This window comes from Perna viridis, chromosome 3 (assembly GCF_037379345.1).
Source record: "Perna viridis isolate PV_CMFRI_1.1 ecotype Kerala chromosome 3, ASM3737934v1, whole genome shotgun sequence".
Taxonomy (NCBI): Eukaryota; Metazoa; Mollusca; class Bivalvia; order Mytilida; family Mytilidae; genus Perna; species Perna viridis.
In genome coordinates, this window is record NC_142447.1 from 44,044,548 (window position 1) to 44,069,320 (window position 24,773).

Consider the following 24,773-nt stretch of genomic DNA (forward strand, 5'->3'; position numbering starts at 1 on the left):
CATTTATAATACTGCATTGAATGTTAAACTAATAAAATTTTAAAGATCTATAACAACATTTGAACTTAAACAACGTAATGAAATACCTCAGAATCATCGTTAACAACTTTAACAAAGTTAGTAATGACGATATTGTTATAACAGGTGATATGAATTTTCATTTGGACAATCTGATCAACTCGGAAGCAAACATATTTCTCGACCAATTGACGGGACATAAACTAGTACAACACATTAGAAGTGCGACACATGTTTGCGGGCATATACATGATGTGGTTAAAACGACAGAAGTGAGTAAGACCCTTTCAGAAACAGCGATTGTTACAGAAAGGGAAATCCATTATGTGACCACTGTGCATTGATGACCATAATCAATATTCCAAAACCACCGAAACAGGGAAAAAACAATAACATGCCAAACGTATCGTGAAATCAACGTTTCTGAATTACCAATGACTTACAAAACATCTTAAGTATTGTGATCAAACAAGTGTCATTTGAACATCAACTTGGAATCTACAATTCCAGGCTAGAATCAGTAATCGGTAAATATGCTCCCATCCAGTCGAAATTAATAACAACTAGACGTAACATTGAGTGGTACACCGACAAGCTACGAAATTCTAAAAGGGAACGTATGAGGTTGGAGCGCAAAATACAAAAGACCAAACTGGCCATTTATCAGCAATTGTATTAACAAAAATGTATTCAGACTAACAAACAGCTACTAAAATGTTGAAGGGAATATTATTCAAACAAAATTGCAGAGATCGGTTGCAGTCAGAAACAACTATACAGAATAACTATCCATCTCATGGGAAACAAGCGTGACGCTGTTTTGCTATCGCATCATAATGAGACCGATTGATTAAACAGGTTTTGTGATTTTTTTCTGGGCAAAATTGACACAATTCGCTGCGAATTATGTGACTCAATCAATGAAATGTAGGGATATAGTGATTCTCTTTTAGTTGATAATACATTCCAGGACGAGAACCTCTGCGTGTTCTATCCCCAGCAATACAAGACGAAGTCAGAAAAAAATATTTTGAAATCACCATCTAAATCTTGTGAACTGGACCCTTTCACCAACACATCTTCTTAAACACTGCGTAGACACTTTAGCACCGATCATTACAAACATGGTAAACAGTTCTTGTCTGAATCAAGTGTTATTTCTACATGAAAAACAGTCGTGCCGCCGTTATGTAAGAAACCAATTACAAGCCTCGACAATGACATTTTCAAATACTTTCGCCTAGCGTCAAACTTTCCTTATATATCCGAAGTTTCGAGACAGTTGTCGATACAAGATTGAATCTCATATTAAGTTCAACTCTTTAAACGAAGATATGCAGTCATCATATCCCAATGGACATTCAACTAAAACAACATTGGTACGTGTTCACCGTGAGATAACATATGCTCTCGACAATAATTCTTGTGTAACTTTGTTGATGTTGGATCTGTAAGCAGTTATCGATCAGGACATACATTGTACTCCATTGGTATATCTGGTTCGGCTCTAACATGGATCCGCATGTATCTGACGAGTAGGTGGCAGTGTGTTTCTATTGGATCTGTTCATTCAAACAATAGGACTCTGAAATATGGAGTGCTACAGGAATCCGTGCTGGGATTCATGTTTTCAAAACAGGTTGGTGACATTTGTAAGAAACACGGCATGACATATCACCACTATGTGGACGATACGCAAATCTATCAGGTCATTACACCGTTTTATAATTGGGATGACATTTCAACTCGTTTAGAGGCTTGTTTGACAGATATCAAAACCTGGATGTGCACATGTTTAAGTTGAACCAGAATATGACAGAATGAATCATTTTTGCCCCGAAGTTAAAAATATCACCGAGTTACAGCTCGGACTTATACTCAATGAATTGTATACGAAAACTTGGGGTTATTCTACACCAAACCCTGACTATGGAGAAGCAGGTCTCCGCACTAACAAAATCATGCTTACATCAGAGTCGGAACAAAAGGCAGATTAGATCATGTATAACCGAAGACGCTTGTAAAACTTTAGTAAGTTTTTAGTAATGTCGCGACTAGAATATGAGAATGCCTTAACGTATTAAATGAACGCCTCGAAACAACCCAACTTGCAGCGTTAACAGAAAACTGCTAGACTCGTTACACGTACATAGAGGTTTGAGCACATTAGTCCAACACTCGTGACTCTACACTGGTTACCTTTCCCATTTTGATGCCAGTATAGACTGTTATTGTATGCATTTAAAGCTCTAAATGGACTTTCTCCCTCTTATCTTGAAGATCTCATTCAATTTTACAAGCCAGCAAGATCTTTGCGATTGTAAAATGCTGCCTTAATTGAAATGCCGAACAATGCATGGTGAAATGAGATTCGATGTTGCCGTCGGGACTCTTTAGAACAGCCTTCCAGCAGGTCTACGAAATGAAAAAAATCACTATAAGTACATCTAATAAATGACTGGCGACATATTTGATTAAAGTTGCTTTTGTAGGTTACTTATAGTCCAGCATATCTATGATCGACTGTTTTTTTATTTACTATTTTCTACAGTATTGTTTATTTAAGAATTACGGTGCTCTTGGATAATATCCGTGTCATGCTTTTATTCGACACTTAATTCTGATCTACAGTGACATATTGTAATGTATGTTTAGTAATGTTTTGCAACTTTTATAGCAGCAGCTCAAATTTTATTATTAGGAAATATGTTTGTGTCTGAAGTTTTGTCTTTTAAAATTTCATTTTATTCAATCTATTTCTCTTTTTAAATGTGTTTCAGTCATTTATTTTGATTTTTAACTAGTTTCTCTAATACATGAATAATTTGTGTACATTATAATATGTAAAGCGTTTAGAGTAATTATATTGTTATATTACGCGCCTTGTGATTATGATAATAGTAATGATAATAACAATAAGGAGCAGCAATAATTTAATATTGTGTCGTGTTGTTAATGACTGTAGATAGTGAAGCCATGTACCTTAAGACAGAAATATGGATGAAAAATTTTGAGATCATTTGTATGGTTCCTTCCATCCTTTTTGTAGTTACAGTCTGAGTACAGATTACTAATGTAAGTTTTTTCCATATTTTTGTTTTCACGGAAAATATGTTCTGGCAAATGGTATGGAGAGTTTTACATTGCAGGAATTCATTATTGTAATGCCAACTCACAATAGTAATTGCTTATTTATACGAAATTAGATATACAATGTTACCATGAATGCACTTCTTTCATTATCTTTTTTTCGGTTAATAATATTGCAGATGATGATCTCATTAAAACCTTTATTTGCATATGAAATGTGCAGAAATTTCCCGCTTTGTTGACATGGAGGTGCTCCGACCTGACAGGTTCGAAATTCGGAAGCAAGCAACATCACAATAAGTATCTGTCAATCATACCAGGCATGGGAGCGAATAACATTACAATGTAATGCATTGAATTACTATTACATTCAGAAGACTTGTATCTGATTACTATCATCATTATGAGGAAACAATGCATTGAAAAAGAGCCTTTTAAATACATTTCTCGCCATTAAGACGTCCAAATAAATACGAAAAAACACAAGATCGAAGATAACAGGTAATTAAACTAATACAATCCGCCAGAAGGCACTTATCTTTTTTTTTTTCATTTAATTTGACACGATAGGTCTTTTAACATTGTTCATTTGTACAGTATAATAAATATGATTACGTTATTTAATTATTGCATCTGTATAACTTGACACAACAATGTTATGCCTACTACAAGTAAGAAGAGTTCCTTGGATCAATTCATCTCCCATTTATCATATTATTTTCAATAAAATATTTCAAAACATATGCCCTTCATGTGTTATGACATTTGCCTCAATCATCATGCTTCCCGGTATAAATATATAGTAATGAATTTATTATCATTTTGACAATTTGGTAATTTTCTTCAAAATTTGATGGAATCTGAGGGTTTGAATTTTAGGTATTCTAAGAGTATGGTGACGAAAAAGGTCGTAAAAATTAATGACAATGACATTGACTTTGAGGATTTTTGAGCATTGGGTGGTTTATGTCGTTTACGCCAAACCCTGAGTATAAACGAGGACGCTTGTAAAAGTTTGGTAAGTTCCCTAGTAATGTCGCCACTGGAATATGGGAGTGCTTAAATGTATGGTGTGAACGCCTCGAAACAACCCAATCTCCGGCGTATACAGAAAACTGCTAGTAGACTCGTTACACGTACATAGAGGATTGAACACATTAGTCCAACACTCGTGACTCTACAGTGGTTACTTTTCTCATTTTGATGTCAGTAGAAGCTGTTTTTATATGCGTTTAAAGGTCTGGATGGATTTTCTCCCTCTTATCTTGAAGATCTCATTCAATTTTACAAGCCAGCAAGATCTTTGCGATTGTAAAATGCTGCCTTAATTGAAATGCCGAAAAATGCATGGTGAAATGAGATTCGATGTTGCCGTCGGGACTCTTTGGAATAGCTTTCCAGCAGGTCTACGAAATGAAAAAAAATCTCTATCAGTACATTTTAAAAATGACTGGCGACATATTTGTTTAAAGTTGCTTTTGTAGGTTACTTATAGTCCAGCATATCTATGATCGACTGTTTTTTTATTTACTATTTTCTACAGTATTGTTTATTTAAGAATTACGGTGCTCTTGGATAATATCCGTGTCATGCTTTTATTCGACACTTAATTCTGATCTACAGTGACATATTGTAATGTATGTTTAGTAATGTTTTGCAACTTTTATAGCAGCAGCTCAAATTTTATTATTAGGAAATATGTTTGTGTCTGACGTTTTGTCTTTTAAAATTTCATTTTATTCAATCTATTTCTCTTTTTAAATGTGTTTCAGTCATTTATTTTGATTTTTAACTAGTTTCTCTAATACATGAATAATTTGTGTACATTATAATATGTAAAGCGTTTAGAGTAATTATATTGTTATATAACGCGCTTTACAATGCCTTATCGTTATAATAATAGTAAAAATAATAGCAATAAGGAGCAGCAATAATTGAATATTGTGTCGCGTTGTTAATGACTATAGATATTGAAGCCATGTACCTTAAGACAGAATTATGGATGAACAATTTAGAGATCATATGTATGGCTACTTCCATCCTTTTTGTAATTGCAGTCTGAGTACAAATTACTAATGTAAGTTTTTCCATAGTTTTTTTTCACGGAAAATATGTTCTGGCAGATGTATTTTACAACTTGCCGTGTGAACGTTTTTGTATTTCCGGAAATGCCCTTGTCACCAATGGGACGAAAGGTTGTGCTCGCTTTTAGATAATTGATATGCATCTCTATGATATCAAACATTATATTGCATCTTACATTAATTTTGATATCAAATCCATATGTACAGAGTTGATTGGAGTAACAGTTGATTGATTGATTCTTGGGGTTTAACGCCAGAGCTGCAATATTTCAGCTATATTCAGGCGATGAACATATAGTGGGGTGATAAAATGAACATGAAATGATGATGATGAAATAAAAAAAGGATGCGACACAACGATGGTAGGGTTGACAAAGTTTGATTGCCACAAGGAAAAGACAGGGATTGGTAGGGTTGGGCAATTTAGTCTCCTATGGCCGAGCGCAAAGGTTCCTACTCCTGTCGAATACCACAACGGTTCTTTAATGTCCAAGCAACGTGGCATTTTTCCAAACACGGTTTACAACTATCGTTTGCGGTCCATTTTTCCGTATTATATCCCGACATCCCCAGCATGTAACACGCCAGGGGTACCCTATTCCACCATCTGGGGCACACATTCCAGCTGCTCTGTGGGCAGAGCGCCTAGCCCTCGGCTACGTTTCTGAGCACTATTAAGTCGCCTTTTATGACAAGCTTAGCGCTGCTGCAGGTCTATTCTTTTGACACCAGACCTGCACGGGGCTGAAGTATCAGTAATATGAGTGCAAAATTCAAAAGGTTTTGTTTGTGGACTAATTGAATTCTAAAGACAACTCAACATATTATGAATCTATGAAATATTTGAATGAATTTAATTCGAAATAACACAAATAGTGTTTTATTTTACTCAGTCGAAAAACAATTTATTACCATTCATGATATAACGCTTATGAATAGGACTAGTGGAATACATGTTACGGCAAATCAAATGGTATGGAGAGTTTTACATTGCAGGAATTCATTATTGTAATGCCAACTCACAATAGTAATTGCTTATTTATACGAAATTAGATATACAATGTTACCATGAATGCACTTCTTTCATTATCTTTTTTTCGGTTAATAATATTGCAGATGATGATCTCATTAAAACCTTTATTTGCATATGAAATGTGCAGAAATTTCCCGCTTTGTTGACATGGAGGTGCTCCGACCTGACAGGTTCGAAATTCGGAAGCAAGCAACATCACAATAAGTATCTGTCAATCATACCAGGCATGGGAGCGAATAACATTACAATGTAATGCATTGAATTACTATTACATTCAGAAGACTTGTAACTGATTACTATCATCATTACGAGGAAACAATGCATTGAAAAAGAGCCTTTTAAATACATTTCTCGCCATTAAGACGTCCAAATAAATACGAAAAAACACAAGATCGAAGATAACAGGTAATTAAACTAATACAATCCGACAGAAGGCACTTATCTTTTTTTTCATTTAATTTGACACGATAGGTCTTTTAACATTGTTCATTTGTACAGTATAATAAATATAATTACGTTATTTAATTATTGCATCTGTATAACTTGACACAACAATGTTATGCCTACTACAAGTAAGAAGAGTTCCTTGGATCAATTCATCTCCCATTTATCATATTATTTTCAATAAAATATTTCAAAACATATGCCCTTCATGTGTTATGACATTTGCCGCAATCATCATGCTTCTCGATATAAATATATAGTAATGAATTTATTAGCATTTCGACAGTTTGGTAATTTTCTTCAAAACTTGATGGAATCTGAGGGTTTGAATTTTAGGTATTCTAAGAGTATGGTGACGAAAAAGGTCGTAAAAATTAATGACAATGACATTGACTTTGAGGATTTTTGAGCATTGGGTGGTTTATGTCGTTTACAACCATGAGGGTTCTTAGTTTTTAAATGAGTGTTAAAAAGTCACGTAAAATTGGCCTCAGTATATTGGCACATTTTACTTTTGATGTTCACATTGCATGTAGCCGTATGGCATTGCAGTACCTAGCTCCTTAATCCAGTAATTACGTTTCCTGTAGAGAAGTCCAGAAGCTCAAACGATTTATTGTGTAATATGTTTTGCCTGTTAAATCACTTAAACAGTCCGGAGATGTAATAAATGTAACAGATTTTAATATGCACTATTTTAATCTGTTTTATGTTTGCTTGTATAGATGATTTCACATAATTCATGTGGATTTATAGAGCAAGATCTAGTAAGAATCGTCATTTATGCAGGAGAAACACGTATTTTGTAATTACATGTTATTATATACATATTGTATAGGTAATTGTATTAATTTTTTACGGTTTTAATAAACAGGTACTTTTGCTGTAATGTTTACATTTATGTATTACTTTTTTTTTATATCAAAAAGATGTGTAGACAGGACAAGTTCTTAGAATCTATAACAGTTAAAAGCCTTGTGTATTTGGGATATATGTCACTTTTGGAAATAATGATTCAGACAGGTCACTACTTATTATTGTTTGACAGATAGACAATCTAGTCACATTTATGTATAGCTGGATTAAATTGGTGATAAGGACAAATCTATTTTTCGCTTTAAATACACTCTTTGTTATATAATCTATTATAGGCTTTATTTTTCTCATCAAAAAGTATATATAGTACAATACAGAAGGATTCGTTATTATTTCTAGTGTTTGTACATGTACTTGTTATTTGTTTTCAAAAATGTCCTACAATTATAAACATGTCATCTTTCTTACACTTGAGAAATGCTATTAATCAGTCTAACAAGATTTGTTTTTGTTTTGAACGTAGAGGAGATTATCATAGATCAGCAAAATATGAAGTAATCAATTCCATTAAAAATACATATTGTGAGGACATTAATGGGCAAAATGAAACTAACCAGTTTTCTTCACTTAATATAATAATCATATGTTCTATATAACTAGAATGTCTTTCAACGTAAAACGCTTCGTTATAGGTTAAATGTATTGAATTCAGTTATCTTCGTGCAAGGCATCAAAACTTAGTAAAAAAGGCTGAAACAACTTTATACCCAATTGAATTTAATGTTATTGTTCATTGGACAATGCAGTTTTACATATCTTGATTTTGCTTACATATTAAACGGTCTTTTACATATCACAAGATCTACTAACTACATGCATTTATTAATACAGAATGCAATGTACCTCTACACAAGATAAGTTACATAACCTGGGTATGCATGACAATCCATACACCGTTTGATTCAAACCAAGATTGGAACCCTATGAGGTGAGTAATTTAATTTTGAAGATACCCAGTTAATAAATACTGACTTTGCAATACAGTTGAATATTTTTTCATCTTGATTCATGTACTGTTTATATGAAATATAGTAATAGATTTGCTTTGACTATTATGCTTAACCGGTACAACCAATTCTATATAAAATTCTGACTTTGATCTTTTAATCAGGAGTTTGACCAGGAATATGGCCAATTTTTTTCTTTTTTACCTTATAATCATAAAGTTCGGGGGATACATGTGGTCGTTTTTTATTAAGGTAGTAGACCTGGGGCACCCCAAAGTTTTCCCATGATTCAATTTTCTTTAAATTTGTACATGACATTACACTAACTGCATCACATGTCAGTTTTTTAAGAAATTTCACCGTGCAGATTTTGAGCAATGAAGACTAAAATATTGGGTTATTTTTAACTGTGAATCATTGGCAAACTGAACCATATCTGGTATTTAAGGATCATTTGACAATATATTTGAATGAATAACTGGATATTAAGTCAAATACACTTTAAAAGGATTAATATTTCAGATTTAAAATCAAATTTTATTCTTTCCATTTTGTAGAAGAGATACTAAGCATTCAATGTAACAAAATAACAAAAAGGTGGGGTCATTTTCAGCTGTTGGCTTATTTAAAAACCTCTATTTTGCAAAAAAATTCAAAATTCAATTTTCGTACAAAAACTGATAGTACATGGATTATTCATATGCGAATCAATAAACAAATGTTCAGAAAAGTTCAAAATGTAGTTTTTTTTAATGTTTCAATGATATTAGGGTAAGGCATTGAAATTTGTTTTGATGATTAATCATTATGGCTAAAATAATGTTAATATAGAATAAGGTTACGAAGTATCAAACTATGATGACTTATATTGATGAAAGGGCATTTCCAGCCACAGCTTGAGTCAACTACAGTTGCAAATTAATTTCAAAACACAAATATGTATACTTCTGCACGAAGGGACAAACATATATGCTAAACGTAGTTCAATGCTGGATAGAATCATATGCTGAACAAAGTAACAAATGAAAACAGAAAGCTTAACGTCTTATAAGGAATTAAAGGAAATGTATTTTATTAAACTCTTAAAGGTTAAGGAGTTATAAACTGACACTCTTATTGGTTAGCCGTACTGTCTCATGACAGAGATCACTTAATATTTCAATTTTTATATCATATCTAAAGGAATATTGATTTGCAGTCAAAGGTATAATTTCAAACGTTTTCCCACCTTATTACATTTATTCTTCAATGTACCCATTTGAAACATTAAATCAATACTAAGTTACTGGGGCTGGCATTTTTATTCTAGAAGTTGAACACTTTCTTGGATTTATTTCCCTTTAACATCAGTATCACTTTAAAGCTTGCATATTGGGAGTAATTCAAACGCTCTAGTGACTAAAATCAATTTGGATGACCTCCCTTACCCCAGGTCTACTACTTTAAATAACAATTACCTGAACATTAGGAAAATTTGACAATTGACAAGTGTTTTAATATATCTATCTTTTATTGATCTGTTCATTAAATTCATTAAATTCCCGCTGATCGAATTATTTTAAACCTTTTTATCTGATTGTGTATACTATATATGCCCAAACCTGTATATGCGTGAGGAGTAATAATACAATTACCAAAATGATAAAATCTAGGCGAAAGTCAACAGGCATTGTCAAAAAGAAAGTCCGTAAAGCAAATGGCAATATCAGGGTAAAACCAGGAAAGTTGGAAAACGCCGCAATGGTCATGATTTAGTACAGGCATTTCAAAATCAAAAGTTGGTAAAACCAGGTTTTATATAGCGCTAAACATCCCGCTTTGAATACGGTTCATTATTTCCTGGATATTTCTACACAAGTTGGCAGCAAGAGATTCCAGCCAGTCAAAATCGGTAAAATCAGTAGTCAAAACAGTGCAGAATATATGGACAATAAATAAGTCAAAATAAAAAGAACTAAATATATAAAAATTATCTAAATTCAAGCCACGAGATTGAACTTTAATTGGTGGGAAGGTGCGTCAAGTTCAAGAAGAAATTACAATATATAAGTAAAAACTACAGAAAGTTAATTTGTAGACAACCATCAGGTTTAATAAGTTTTTTAGAGACAGAGTATTTTTTGCAATAAGATATGGATATCGGAAATAAAACTTTCTTTTAGACAGCGAAGGAGATATTTTCTGATATCCATGACAACTATGATGCTAGATCATGGCAACCTTACCGATGTAGCTTTCAACATTGCATTTCATTGAACAAATGTGGTAGCAACAGTAAAATTTTGTACTCTATTTAGCGCAAAAGTGTACGGATAATTTTCAATAACTTGTATATTAAACATTTTTTTTATTAATTGAATAATTCGAAATAGTTTTCTTGTTGAAACAATAAAATTTCTGAAATATCAAACATAGTACAGTGATCACACAGTTCACCAAATAAATCAGACTGGATATAAAAAACAAGAATATGTGTCGGCTATTTTTTTAGAGATTAGGTTTAAGGTTACGGTGGAGTCTTAAGAAGACAGAATGGTCGCTATATATTTTATACTGAGATGACAACTTTTGTCAAATTGAGCGTATTAAAATGACGCGGAGGTGTAGCAACTTTTCCTAAACAATAGACTATGGCAATACATTTTCTTGCAGTTAAGTACCAGTCCATCTAACATTGCCTACGGTAGCGGTGATTCATTGTTAGAAAAAAACACCGAATAAATACTGACTTTTCAGTCTACGTATGCTAATTTTCAAATACAGATGGTCCTGTCTGTATTCAGATCTGTACTTTTGAAATAATCATACATTCATCCTCCACTTTGTTCAACCGAATCCAAATAAATAAAAAAGGAAAACTCGAAATAATTCCACATATACAATCTATATATTTGTTCTTCTAAAATATGTAACAACCAAATGACAATGTGATCAGTCACTGTATCTGAACAGGAAAAAAAATAATTCCGTGGGTTTTTGACATGCATGATTCGCCTCCTGTCTGATTTATGTAAAGACAGATAGTTAAATGCTATGCGGATGATGAATTTTTCCATGCGTTTCCAATTCATTTTGTGGCATTGTTGTATATAAAGTTGAATAGTCAAACGAGTAGAAGCCAGATTTAAGATTATTTAAAAGATCTTAAGAGTTTTCTTAGAATCCATGCATGATTAATACTAGTACGCGAGTAAACAGTTCTTCAGTATTTTTTTGTCTTCCTTGACTACGGACAAAATCTTGTTGAACCCTTCAGACAGCTCTTTCGTGACCAAGTAGATGATCCTGCTATGCACTTTTGCTGGTGTAGATTTTTATGTAATTTGGAAGCCAAAAAAAAGTTTAGTCCTCAGACAACTTCAGAATATTTAACGAGGGCTTGTAGTTATCTAGTTTTGTATCCTTGTTAAACGTTTTATATTTAGGAGTTCTTGAATTATATTTTATGCACAACTCTTTTATTTATCATTCGAAGCAATACGCTTAACATACAAAAATATTGTCATAGGCTTTAGCTGTAGAGACAACAACATATCTTCCATGAAGAGAGGAGAGGCATTTTGCAGCTTCTTCTTCTAATACTGATTTAGGTCATTCATGCAGTGTTTGAGGTTTGGAATGTGACGTTGTGCCAAAGACCTAACTGTTTTACCCAATCTGACAGTGAGTCAAATTTTGGTTCCTACAGTTGCGATCACTTCTAACCTCTCTTCGATCCTGTCAGGATTCACAGTCATAGAACAGGTCTAAACTGTCAGAATCTGTTCTGACCCGCGACACACCTTGTTAGGGTCTGTGAGGACTTCGCACAAGCTCTGTCATAATTTGTCAGGAACTGTTTCAAGTAGAACAGATACATGGATTAGAAGAGTTCCTGACAGATTCTGACAGTCATTAGCTCGGGAATACTTATCTGTCTGAATTGCATGCGATACTTGTACGTGATTACGAAAAAAGGCGTAGCACCCGAATCCCGATTTGTACGACGGGAAGAAAGAAGCTATGTTTAAACTTGATTTTTTTTTCAATTTTTTACCCGACTTTTAGGTATGGCATGCAGTACCAACAGAAATTATTGCCTGCCGTACTTGCTACGCCCCTGACTTTACAGAATTAGGACTGAATTTTTTTTGGTTAAAGATCTAGACACCGGTATGATACAGATTTCCTATATATATTGACATTTTTAAACAGTTATACAGAAATTTTAGATCTTTATGGAACTTTAAAGTGTTCACACTCATACAATTCGAAAGAGTAGGACAATTTGAGGAATTTTGATTGAAATATATTAGTCTCATGGAAATCAAAAGTGCTCGCATTCATACATTTTGCAAGAATATGATATTTTTGTCTTAAAATAATATGTTGCAGCCACCACATGATAGTTCTATTGAAACATTTAGCATTTTAGTCGATAATTTTAGACCCCGAAATTAGGATAGTTTAAAGATAATACGTCTTCTATATAAAAGAGCACAATTTGTTCCCATTGGAATACCGACTGTTTGTTGAAAAACACGTCCACCACACTGGACAAATATGTTGTCGATTAGAAATTCCAGCATTTTGTAACCATCTTCCTCTGTATATTTGATATTAGATGATTTTGAATTATTTCTTATAAAGTATGAGGAATCTCTACCAAGAACTATATATTTGTATCTAAGTGTACCATCTTTTTTGGAAAAACATCGATGTATAATGTTTTTAAGTCGGGATTTTAACTGAGTATGGGGAATAGAAGTATGCAGTGTTGAAAAATCATAGGCTTTAATGCTATTATATTCAGTCTTGAACTGATTGTCTCCAAAAGATCTTTCGAATTTTTCAGGATCCACATTGAATTAATACCACTACGGGAGTTACAAGTGTTGTGGTAGGACTGCAGACCCTCTTTGGCAGTTGTGAGTATAGACGTTAAATTTTTTGAAAGAGGTTCGGTGGTACATTTTGCAGATCCAGCTATGAAACATTGTTTGTATGGATTCTTGTGAAGTTTAGGAATCCAGTACATAAATCACAATCATCGTCCCTGGTAGAGAGACCAAAAGAGGAAAGCACAGATTTATGGTTTTCCACAATCTCTACTTTGGAGAGAGTGGTAGCAGTATAGGTCTTATCACTGCTTTTATTTTCTACGTCTACCTCTGATTATAAACATTGGATATAAAACGTTTTGCAGACAAAAACAATGTTGTTTTGGGCTTTGTATGTTGGTACGACAACATATTTGTCATGTATAGTAGAAAATGTTTTTGCTACATCGAGGTCTTTGAAAACTGATGTGCCTTGGCACTCATTGATCTACTTAAAACTTTCATTCGTTTCAAAATTAAAGACCTCACGGCCTTTAACCACTCTGACAGAGAATCAATGTCTTCTTGTTCTCGTTTTATCCATTTTCTTCCATAGTCCTCGACAGCATCCATAAGAACTTTAAATTTATGGAGTGTTGTTCACGGTACTTGGGACCTTTAGAAAGGATATTACGCAGAGATTCGTTTTCGATAATGGTTAAATCTCCCGTAACGACGTGACCAGAAGGACCATATTTGAATGGAGAGGTTTTGCAAGAACAGTCAGGTGGTTTAGCCTTGAAGTCTTCAATCTCGAGGTTCTGCAATAGCCTTTTGTAATTGAAAATTTTGGATGCGACGGGTGAAGTATAGGAATATGAAATAATTGGTATGGATTTGTCTTTGAAGTATGGGGGAATTTTGCTGGTAACATTTTTGTGATGGAGTATATTAGCCAAATTAATTGCATCTTACCTTTGTTGACAAACGGTAGTGGAAGAAATGATCGTTTTTCTTTATCTTGACTTTTCACACAAACTGGTTTAAAGAGTCTGTGGAAACCAATATCCAAAATGATGGCAACAAGTCTGTATAATGATGTAGGGTCAGAAACAGGAGTATCAAGACTTGTTTTGTAAAGGGAGTGTAGTAGAGTGAGAGGTATAGAGTAAAGGTTGGTTCTAATATGATGAAGTCTAAGAGGTTTTTGTATGAAAGGAAGGAGACCATCTATGGAGACATCATGTAACTTAGGTGACGTATAATGGCGATGGCCATGACTCCTTTCCCGTCTTGGATTTTTGTCAAATAAAGTCATCACATTTATGCTATTGTTATATTGCCTTGAAAGATTTCCTATACTTTTGATGTTGTCATTGCATCCGTAAGGTATTGCAGCACCTAGTCTGCGTATCCAGTATTCCTCTCTTTCCCTACGATAGTTTTTACTTAGAACGAGACTGTTCGTAGGATGGTAATTTTTTTCTAAAATACGAACTTACATGGAGAGGATTGAATGATCTTGTTGATTAAAGCGTTGATAAACTGTGGGGAATTTGGTGGAGTTAATTACCGAACGATGACCGCACATTATTTTATTTAATCGTTCTTGCGTTTCTCCGACATATAATAAACCAAATAAGTTGCATTCTAATCCATATATTAAGTTTGTTGATTTGCAACTTAAGTATATGGCATTTTAGTCAATAACTTTATACCCTCAAGCAAATTAAAAGTGTGCACACTCATACATTTTGCAAAAATACGACATTTGTAAAGAATTGTGACTCAAACTAATATGTTGAAGCCAACATATGATAGTTATAATGAAAAATTTAGCATTTCAGCCATTATTTTAAGACCCTGATGGAATTAAAAGTGCTCGCACTCATACATTTTGCAAAAATATTACTTTTGTGATGAATTTTGACTAGAATTTATATGTAACAGCCACTATATAAGATTTATAATGAAAAACTTAGCATTTTAATCAATAATTTTAAACCCTCATACCAATTGAAAGTGTGCAAACATATATTTTGCAATAATATGACATTTTTAAGGATTTTAACTAAAAAAATGGTGTTGCAGCCACTACATGAAAGTTATATTAAAAAAATTAGCATTTCAATCATCAGTTTTAAACACTCATGGAAATTAAAAGTGCTCGCGCTCATGCATTTTGCAAGAATATAAAAAAATATATTGACTCAAACTAATGGGTCGCAGCCACCACATGATATTTATATTGAAAAAAATTTGCATTTTAGTCATTAGTTTAAAACACTCATGGAAATACAAAAAGCGCTTGCATTTTTACATTTTGTAAGAATATGAACTTTTGAAAGAATTTTGATTCGAATAAATGTGTCTTAGCAACTATATGATAGTTATATTGAAAAAAGTAGCATTTTAGTCATTAAATTTAGACCATCATAGAAATTAAAAGATTGCGCACTCATACTTATGCTGGAATATGACATTTTTGTAGAATGTTGACAGAAATAAATGAGTCGCAGTCACCCACATGATAGTTTTATTAACAAAATAAGCATTTTAGTCAAAAGTTTTAGACCCTCGTGAAAAATAAAACTGCCTGCAATCATACCTTTTGTAGAATTTTACTAAAATAATGGTGTTACAGTCACTAATAAAATATGAAACTAACATTTCTAGATTCTACATTTATTCTACATATAAGACTATTGACTATTGTAAATTTTAACATTTTGAGAATGATTTGTGGCCCTTTGTTATCAAAAGTAGCGCTAGATTTCACTCAAAAAGTACTTTGTCAATTTTGGACTTCAAGAGAATTACCAAACATCTGAAAGTTATCTGTTACGAATTTTACACTTATAACAGAAGCATAGACCTTTAATTTTATAATTAAATAATTTGACTTAATCAATATCACAATTGTATGACAGAATGTAAAAAATATACATGTAAACAATGATAATTTTTGAACGATGAGTGACTGGACGGTGATCGACGAAAATTGGAACACGAGCAACGATCGAGCATGGAGTGATTGTGGGACGATGATCACGACGGTCTCTCTATATATAATTTGAAATTCAATGTAAATTTTGAAATCAAGATTTGTTTCCTAATCGGATTAACTAATTTACATTAGTCACACAGTATCATTCATTAATCGCGGACTTCCTGTTCTAAATTACGTCTCACAGAATAAAAGGATTTAGTGTCAGGAGCTGTCCAGGGCCATGACAGTTTAGAACACCTGTTCGTATTTTCTTTGTCATGACCCAGGACAGTTTCTGTCAGGATATGTCAGGGAATAGGGCAAAATGTGTCCTGACCCAGAAATCCTGACATATTCTGACAGAATTTAAGAGAGGTTAGAAGTGATCGGAACTGTATTTCTCCTCTTTATATATCCAAGCTCTTGCATTATCTTCAACTGCGTCCATTAAAATTTAAAAATTATGGACCAGCTTACTTGTTATAGTTTTTTTTTTAACTTTGATCAATGAGATATCACTTTTCGGTGATTCCCATTTAAAATAGTGTTCAAATCACCAGTGATGACATACAAAGAGAGGTTGTAATAAAAGACAATTTGGAACTGAAACAAATTAGAGAAACCTCAACATACGCCGCTACAACTCGTTGCTTGTTCATATTCAAAATGTTACGGTCATTGGTGTTAGTGTTACTATAGAAGTAAATAGAGACAATTTGACCATAACCTTCATTGGCAAATGGAATGTGCAGATATTTTCTGTTGTTGTTGTGAGCTCCGATCTAACAAGTTTGAAAAGTCGGAAAGAATCTACATCACAAACAGTACTTACCAATCTTTACATGGATAAAGAAGTATCTATGCCTACTATTGTATAATAAAACTACTGATTTATTACATACATTATTTGATCATATACACATGAAATGATTTAAGTTCATGTTTAGACTCATTAAAAATTAATTTCAATATCATTTTATATGACGACAGAAAACTCTCTCTTTAAATTTTGTTTGAAAAAGAAATAATTGGAAGAAAATGTTTTCAGAAAACCACTTTTAAGGAAGAATAGCGAGTAAAAACTGTTATCAAGAATGTAACAGGATATTTTGAAAATAACAAGACAAACACAAAAAAAAAATTAAAATATGTTAGATCAATAATCTTTCTTTATTATTATTTTTAAACGATTCAATAGACACGTATTTTTAACTAATAGGAAAATAGTGAAAGGTCCCCAAATTTTCTGTAACATCGGCTTTATTGTCCAAAATAAGTTCAGTTACATCTTTTTTTAGTTTCTTAGTACTCTTCATAATATATTGTCTCTGAGATAAAATAGGTAAATCTATCGACACAAATATTAATCATGATCTATCTTAAATTATACCTTAAGTTCGAATCGAAAGTATTTGGAATTGTGTACAACGATATTACTATCAGCGAACAATACTTACTGAAAGAATGTTTCTCTCTCGAAATTTTTCTTAGGGTTTATAATGGACAGACGATTCTTGCAAAACATAAAAAAAAGCCTGATTCATTGGACGAATGGTGAAAACCCAAGACTGGTACTGTCCACTATCGGAGATTCCAGCAGATTTGTACCAAAGCCATGGTTGACCCAAGTTCTCCAGTTAGGTTTGACAAATACCGCTAAAGGAGCAAACAGTAAGCATCATTCAAAGTTTCTAGTCAATCCTAATTGTCGTAATTTCCGATTGTATTATCTGATTGCTAGTATTATCTGGATGGTCGTTGTTTTCCATTCATTTCCATTGGGTTTTATAAATAGCTTTACAAACAAGTCTTCAATGCATTCAAAATATTATCCAACAAAAAAGGATACAAATTATTTTAAATAATTTAATTTCGATTCAGAACATTTAACAAAGACTAGTACTGCGCTGACATTAAAACATATGTATAAGCTTCTTATTTAGCATTTCTATATCTACGATAGTTTTGAATGTGATTATTTGTTTTAGAATGCCTGATCATTAGCTATGGATCAAATGGAAAAATAAGTCATGTAGTTAAGGAAGCAGTGAAAAATTATGAAGTATTGGAGGAAAAAAAGACAGAAAATATGAATGGGGATACAGGTAGTGAACAGAAAAATGATGAGACTACGGAAAAAAGCGGAGAAAAGAAACCCAATGAAACGGATGGAAATACTGAAAGCAGTGGAAAAAAGGAAACGATTTGGTTGGTTGAAATCAAATCTGTAAGTTCACTCTAAATAGTTATTTGTATTTTTGTAATCCAAATCTAATGTAAGTTAAGAGTAAATTATACCTATAAGCTTTGTTTTTATACTTTTCAATTAATGTAAACAAACAAACAAACAAACAAACACAAAAGAAAAGAAAAAAAAACTTTTACACTTTTTCTCAAATTTTGAGAAGAACTAACTAAATAATATTATCTGAAAAAAGTGGCGATATCTCCAATTGAATTTAGTTGCTTTAAATTAAACCATAAAAGTGCTATTGTTTGCTATTTCATCTTATGAAGCCTCGTTCTTGCAACATTTATTTTATCTATTTATGTTATTTTCTTGTAACATTTATTACAGCTTGTTTCACTCTCAAATAGAATTGCAGCATCTATAAACACTTATTTTAGATTTCACGAAAAAGACAAAAACTAAAATTCGGAACAGGGCTTTAACTTCAAACTCACAGAAATCAATACGATTAAAAACAAACACAGCTATAACTTTGTTTTAGTTAGAATATAAAAACTCAGCTGCATACTTGAAGTTTTCTAGTGTATTTTACCTAGATGCCTTTTTTTCAACAGTCAAATAAAAGAATAGATTATTTTAAAGTAAAGTTTAAGTAATAGTTTCTGATTTTATTGAAAATAAGGTATTTAGTTTTCAGATTTAATTCAAACTTCTATTTTTAAAATAACTTTGCAGAAAAGCCAAAAACTGATGATCTTACATGAACAACAAAGTCAGTATTATATAACAAATAGTATTATCCGGTATATGCACTTGAAAACTATTGTGTGAACTTGAAAACTGGATCAAATGTGCTAGAATTTGAAAATAGGAGAACAGAAATATTTTAAGCATTTGTTTCGTTCAATGTGTATGCTCAATATCAATTGATTTATTCATGGTCATTGTATTCTTCGCCATCTGATAGAAAAAAATAATCAATGGAACTAAGGTTATAACGGTAATCAAAAGAATGTAATCCAGGGACAAAGACCAGACATGGAAAACAAACCCAACAAACAACATAAAGTAACCAAAATCATACATACAAAGTAACAAAAATAAATGAGCAACTCGGACTCCACTAAAAAATGGGAGCATGGACCAAGTGCATCGGTAAAGTAAGCATCCTTTGCTTTTCTAGAAACACTCGCCGAGTTGCTCATAAAAAGTCATCAAGTCCGGGGTAGACGAAAGAGGAAAGGAAAACTATGATACGTTGAACAAATCAGTTTTCATGGCGCAGATGGATACATCGTAACGAACCACGAGTTCATGACGACCATAAATTTTTTTGTAGTGATGACTTCAATCTTGTAGCAACAAAACCGTGCACCAGGAGCCTATTTGATGGAATTCTAGCGTGATACAAAAAGTCTGCGTAGTCTCGGCAAGCTCTGGCATGACATATGAGTTGTGATTTGAACACTCCATACGCAGGTGCAGGGATGTTGCCACAGATGAAAGGAAAGTTGACAAATTTGAATTAAAAGTCATCACGTTTGTCGTAAAGTTTGGTCAATAGGTTTCCTTTCCCATCGATTTCTAAGTGTAGGTCAAGATATAAAGCTGACTTCACAGTGTCTGTAGTATTCTTTATCTCAAGTTCTTTTGGGAAGATGCGATGTATCAAAATTAGAATTGTTTAAAGATAATAGGTCAACTATATAGAGGAAACTGAGATCAAATGATCTAGCTAAACGATCTTTTTCTTTTGGATCAGATCAGCTATAAAGTCAGCCTCATAAGAGTGAAGGAATTGGTCAGCAAGTAAAGGAGCACAATTTGTTCCCATTGGAATGCCGACCGTTTGTTGAAAAACGCGTCCACCACACTGAACACATAAGATGTCGATTGAAAATTCCAGTATCTTCTGTATATTTGGAAGATGATTTGGAATTATTTCTTACAAAGTATAAGTAATATCTACCTAGATATATATATTTGTATCTAGGTGTACTATCTTTTTGGAAAAAACAACGATGTATAATGTTGATAAGTTGGTCTTGTAACTGAGGTTGTGGAATAGAAGTTTACAGTGTTGAAAAATCATAGGTTTTAATGTTATTATATTCTGATAATAGTCTTGAACTGATTGTCACCAAAAGATCTTTCGAATTTTTCAGGATCCACATTGAATTAATACCACTACGGAAGTAACAAGGGTTTTGGTAGGACTGCAAACCATCTTTGACAGCTGTGAGTATTTAAGTTAAAAGTTTTGAAAGAGGTTTGTTGGTCCAGCTATATAACGCTGTTTGTATGGATTCTTGTGTAGGATATGAATCCAATACATAGACGGTAAATCACAGTCATCGTCCTTGGTAGAGAGACTAAAAGAGGATAGCACAGATTTGTGGTTTTCCATAATTTCTTCTTTGGAGAATGTGGTAGCAGTGTAGGTCTTATCAATGCTATTATTTTCTACGTCTACCTCTGATAATAAATATTGAATATAAAACGGTTTGCAGACAAAAACAATGTTGTTTTGAGCTTTATCGGCTGGTTCGAAAACATGTCATGTATAGAAGACAATGTTTTTGCTACATCGAGGTCTTTGAAAACTTGGCACTCATTGGTCTACTTAACACTTTCATTTGTTTCAAAATTAAAGACCTCACGGCCTTTAATTCCTCTGACATGGAATCAATTTTTTTATCCATTTTCTTGCGAAGTCCGCAATGGCCTCCATAAGAACTTTAAAGTTGTAATTCCAATTGATGGAGTGCGATTTTTGGAACCTTTAGAAAGGACATTACGCAGAGATTCGTTTTCAAATCTCCTGTGACGACATTACCGGAAGGATCATATTTCAATGGAGAGTTTTTGCAAGAACAGTCGGGTGGTTTAGCCTCGAAGTCTTCAATCTCGAAGTTCTGCAATAGGCTTTTGTAATTGAAACTTTTGATGCAATGGGAAAAGTATAGGAATATGAAATAATTGGTATGAATTTGTCTTTGAAATATGGGGGAATTTTGTTGGTAACGTTTTTGTAATGGAAGATGTTAGCAAAATTAATTGCATCTATACCTTTGTTGACAAACGGTAGTGGAGGAAATGATCGTTTTTCTTCATCCTGACTTTTCACACAAACTGATTTAAAGAGTCTGTGGAAACCAATATTTAAAATGATGGCAACAAGTCTGTATAATGATGAGATAGGGTCGGTAACAGGAGTGTCTAGACTTGTTTTGTAAAGGGAGTGTAATAGAGTAAGAATAAAGCTTGGTTCTAATGCGATGAAGTCCACAAAGGTTTTGTATGAAGGGAAGGAGACCGTCTATTGAGACATCATGTAACTTAGGTGAGGTATAATGGCAATGGCCATGACTCCTTCCCGTCTTGGAGTTTGGTCAAATAAATTCATCATATTTATGCTTTTGTTATATTGGCTTGAAAGATTTCCTTTACTTTTGATGCTGTGATTGCACCCGTAAGGTATTGCAGTACCTAGTCTACGTATCCAGTATTCCTCTCTTTCCTTACGATAGTTTTTACTTAGAACGAGACTGTTCGTAGGATGGTAATTTTCTAAAATACGAACTTTCATGGAGAGGATTGAATGATCTTGTTGATTGAAATGTTGATAAACTGTGGGGAATTTTGTGGTATGTATTCCCAAAGGATGACCGCACATTCCTTTGTTTAGTCGGTCTTGTGTTTCACCGACATTCATTAGACTGCATAAGTTGCTTTCTAATCCATATACTAAGTTTGTTGATTTGCAACTTAAGTCATCGTGACTTTTTGTATAGAAGGTTTTGTTTGTAAGAGAACTAGAGAAGTAATTGTTGGTTATAAGAATGTTGCATGTTTTGCAATTTTTATTACCACATTTAGTAGTAGTACAATGTGGTTCGTCATTGTTGTAGTCAAATATATCATTTAAGATGATGGAACATGGTTTGATTATTTTTGAAATAGTCAGAATTTTTGTACTGGAATAGATGGTCTCCAGACTGAAGGTGTGATTGGATACTTTTTGTTCTTTAATTATATTATAATGAAAGTTATTAGAAAATAATCGTTTTCTCATTCTATAAATAGTTTCCACTTTAGGTTTAAAAATATATTATCTAATGGGATTCTGTCTGTTCTTCATTCAATATCACCCCTTCTACAAACAGGCGTACCTTAAAGTTCTGTCTTGACCCTTTGTGTTTTAATCTATGGAAGTGATGATGCAGATAACGTTCAAAACTTGACTATCTTTTTTGTAGAATACAAATGTCTTTAATGCACTTTTGAATATCCGCACATTTTACTGAAAGTCGAGAACTAGAGAAATTATTAGAGCTGTTATCGATTTATCTCTTTCTGCAGGTCGTGTACCAATTCACTTTGAAATTGGTCGTGGTCGTCTGAAAGAAAATAAATTTGGATCTCTTTCATAGGTTGACATTTGTTCGATTATTATCTGAAGTTATTTTATCGTGTGATTGTTACCTAATAAATGCTGATTCCTAATTTTCTTAAGGCGAAGACAATTGGCACCTGATATTGATGCAATGACATTTTTGATTTATCCACACTTTGAATTCGATGTAATATTTGAATAAATTTAAGTTAATTCCCCCAAGGATTCGAACCTCATGACATTCACAACAGCACAGACTGCACTGTCAGAGCTAAATATGTTTTAAAAATTTCGAAGGAATTCACTATTTTTGAACATTTGCAGTCTCGTATCGAATGACTAGACCATTGGTTTATCTAATATATAGGACGCTGTATTCACTTTACATGCGAGTGAAAGAATAGATTTTTTTAATTTGCAATTAAAGTGCATATCTTCTCCCTCCACTCCAATTAAAGAAAATTACATTTGTAGTTTTATCAGTAACCCAATCTACCACACTGAAATCATCAATGCTTTGGGCAAATGTACAAAAATTGTTACACCTCTTTCGATACAATATTACTACCTAGATAGAGGCAAAATGGGAAGGACTTTTTTGACAGCTTAAATTGGAGATGTACTAGTTAGGAGTAGAAATAAAGTTTTGTAAAGAAACTGTCAAACTGACTAATTCAATCCATTCATTTTACAAAGTCGATATATAATCAAAATTCTAAGTTGACACCAAAAAAAGGGCATTAAGGAAATTATGATTTACTGATAGATTAAAACACATTAGTGTTTGTTATGAGTATGACATAAATCCTTTTTACAAAAATAAAAGCAATTATAAGTTATTGTTATCATTAAGATTATTATATTGAACTTGTCAAGAGTTCTTTTTTAAAAATATATTTTAGAGCAACAACAATGAAAGGGATGAATTGACACATCAGAAGGAATGCAAACCAGGGGAACAATGTTGCAAAACTTGTTTAAAATATCTGAAACTAACTGACGATACATATATTGATTTGCTTCATGAAATATCTGAGGAGTATATGCCATTTGTGGAACTTGGACGAAAAAATAGTTAGTAGTTTATGCCAAACTATTTAGCCTTAACGGGTAAACCTACTTTCCGCTAAACTGCTATTGTACTTGAAACATTTTATGTGGCAAAGCACAAACCCATGACATGTTTATCTGTGCCTTCAACAACAAGAACGTAATGGCGGATCAAGGGTTGTTGGACATCATGCAATTTTTTGCTATTTGGTGAATGTTTGGGTAAACAATCAGGGCCTGAATCCACTATGGACCGAATTTTTAAAACCGCTAGGCCCCAATTAGAAAATGAAAACGTTTGTATCGATCAGGTCTAAAAAAACACGAAATAGCCAAAATAACATGAACAAAACATTAGTTAATGAGCAACCCCGGATCCACTAAAACCTGGAAGAATCGATTAAGAATTATTTTAATATAGCAACATTTGTAAAAGCAATTTATGTAAGAGCACAAACGAACAGGCCACTCATAAAAGACAAAATGGTCTACCATAAATTCCTGCGGTATCACAGAAAAGTAAGATTTTTTAAAATAATTAGGCGTAGAAAATCAGAGAACATGACTCTTAATTATGTCATATCTTGCTAAAAACAACCTGTGACGAAATTTATTAAAACTACAAAAATAAGAATCAATACAAAATATTATAATATTTCTAGGGAACCATGATTTGAGCGCAAATCAAAAGAAAATATTCTAAGGATAGAGACTAGACAAGGAAAATAAATTAGATTAAATTTAAATAAAAAAAAAATACACATAAAAAAAACAAAAAAAAAAAAAAAAAAAGCATGGTTTTAAGTTTATTATGTTATCTCCTACTGATAAGCCTTATCAAGAATTTGTATTCACA

General features: G+C 32.8%; 1 pseudogene across 1 annotated transcript in view; it reads left to right on the forward strand.

Moving 5' to 3' along the window:
- The first annotated feature begins 7,399 nt into the window (after positions 1–7,399).
- LOC148622398 (uncharacterized) overlaps positions 7,400–24,773 on the forward strand; it is a 28,109-nt pseudogene continuing 10,735 nt past the window's right edge. The window contains exons 1-5 of the transcript XR_015920889.1: positions 7,400–7,436; positions 8,377–8,473; positions 17,772–17,951; positions 18,269–18,507; positions 23,770–23,941. The product of XR_015920889.1 is annotated as an uncharacterized LOC148622398 (transcript). The remainder of the gene's footprint in view (positions 7,437–8,376; positions 8,474–17,771; positions 17,952–18,268; positions 18,508–23,769; positions 23,942–24,773) is intronic.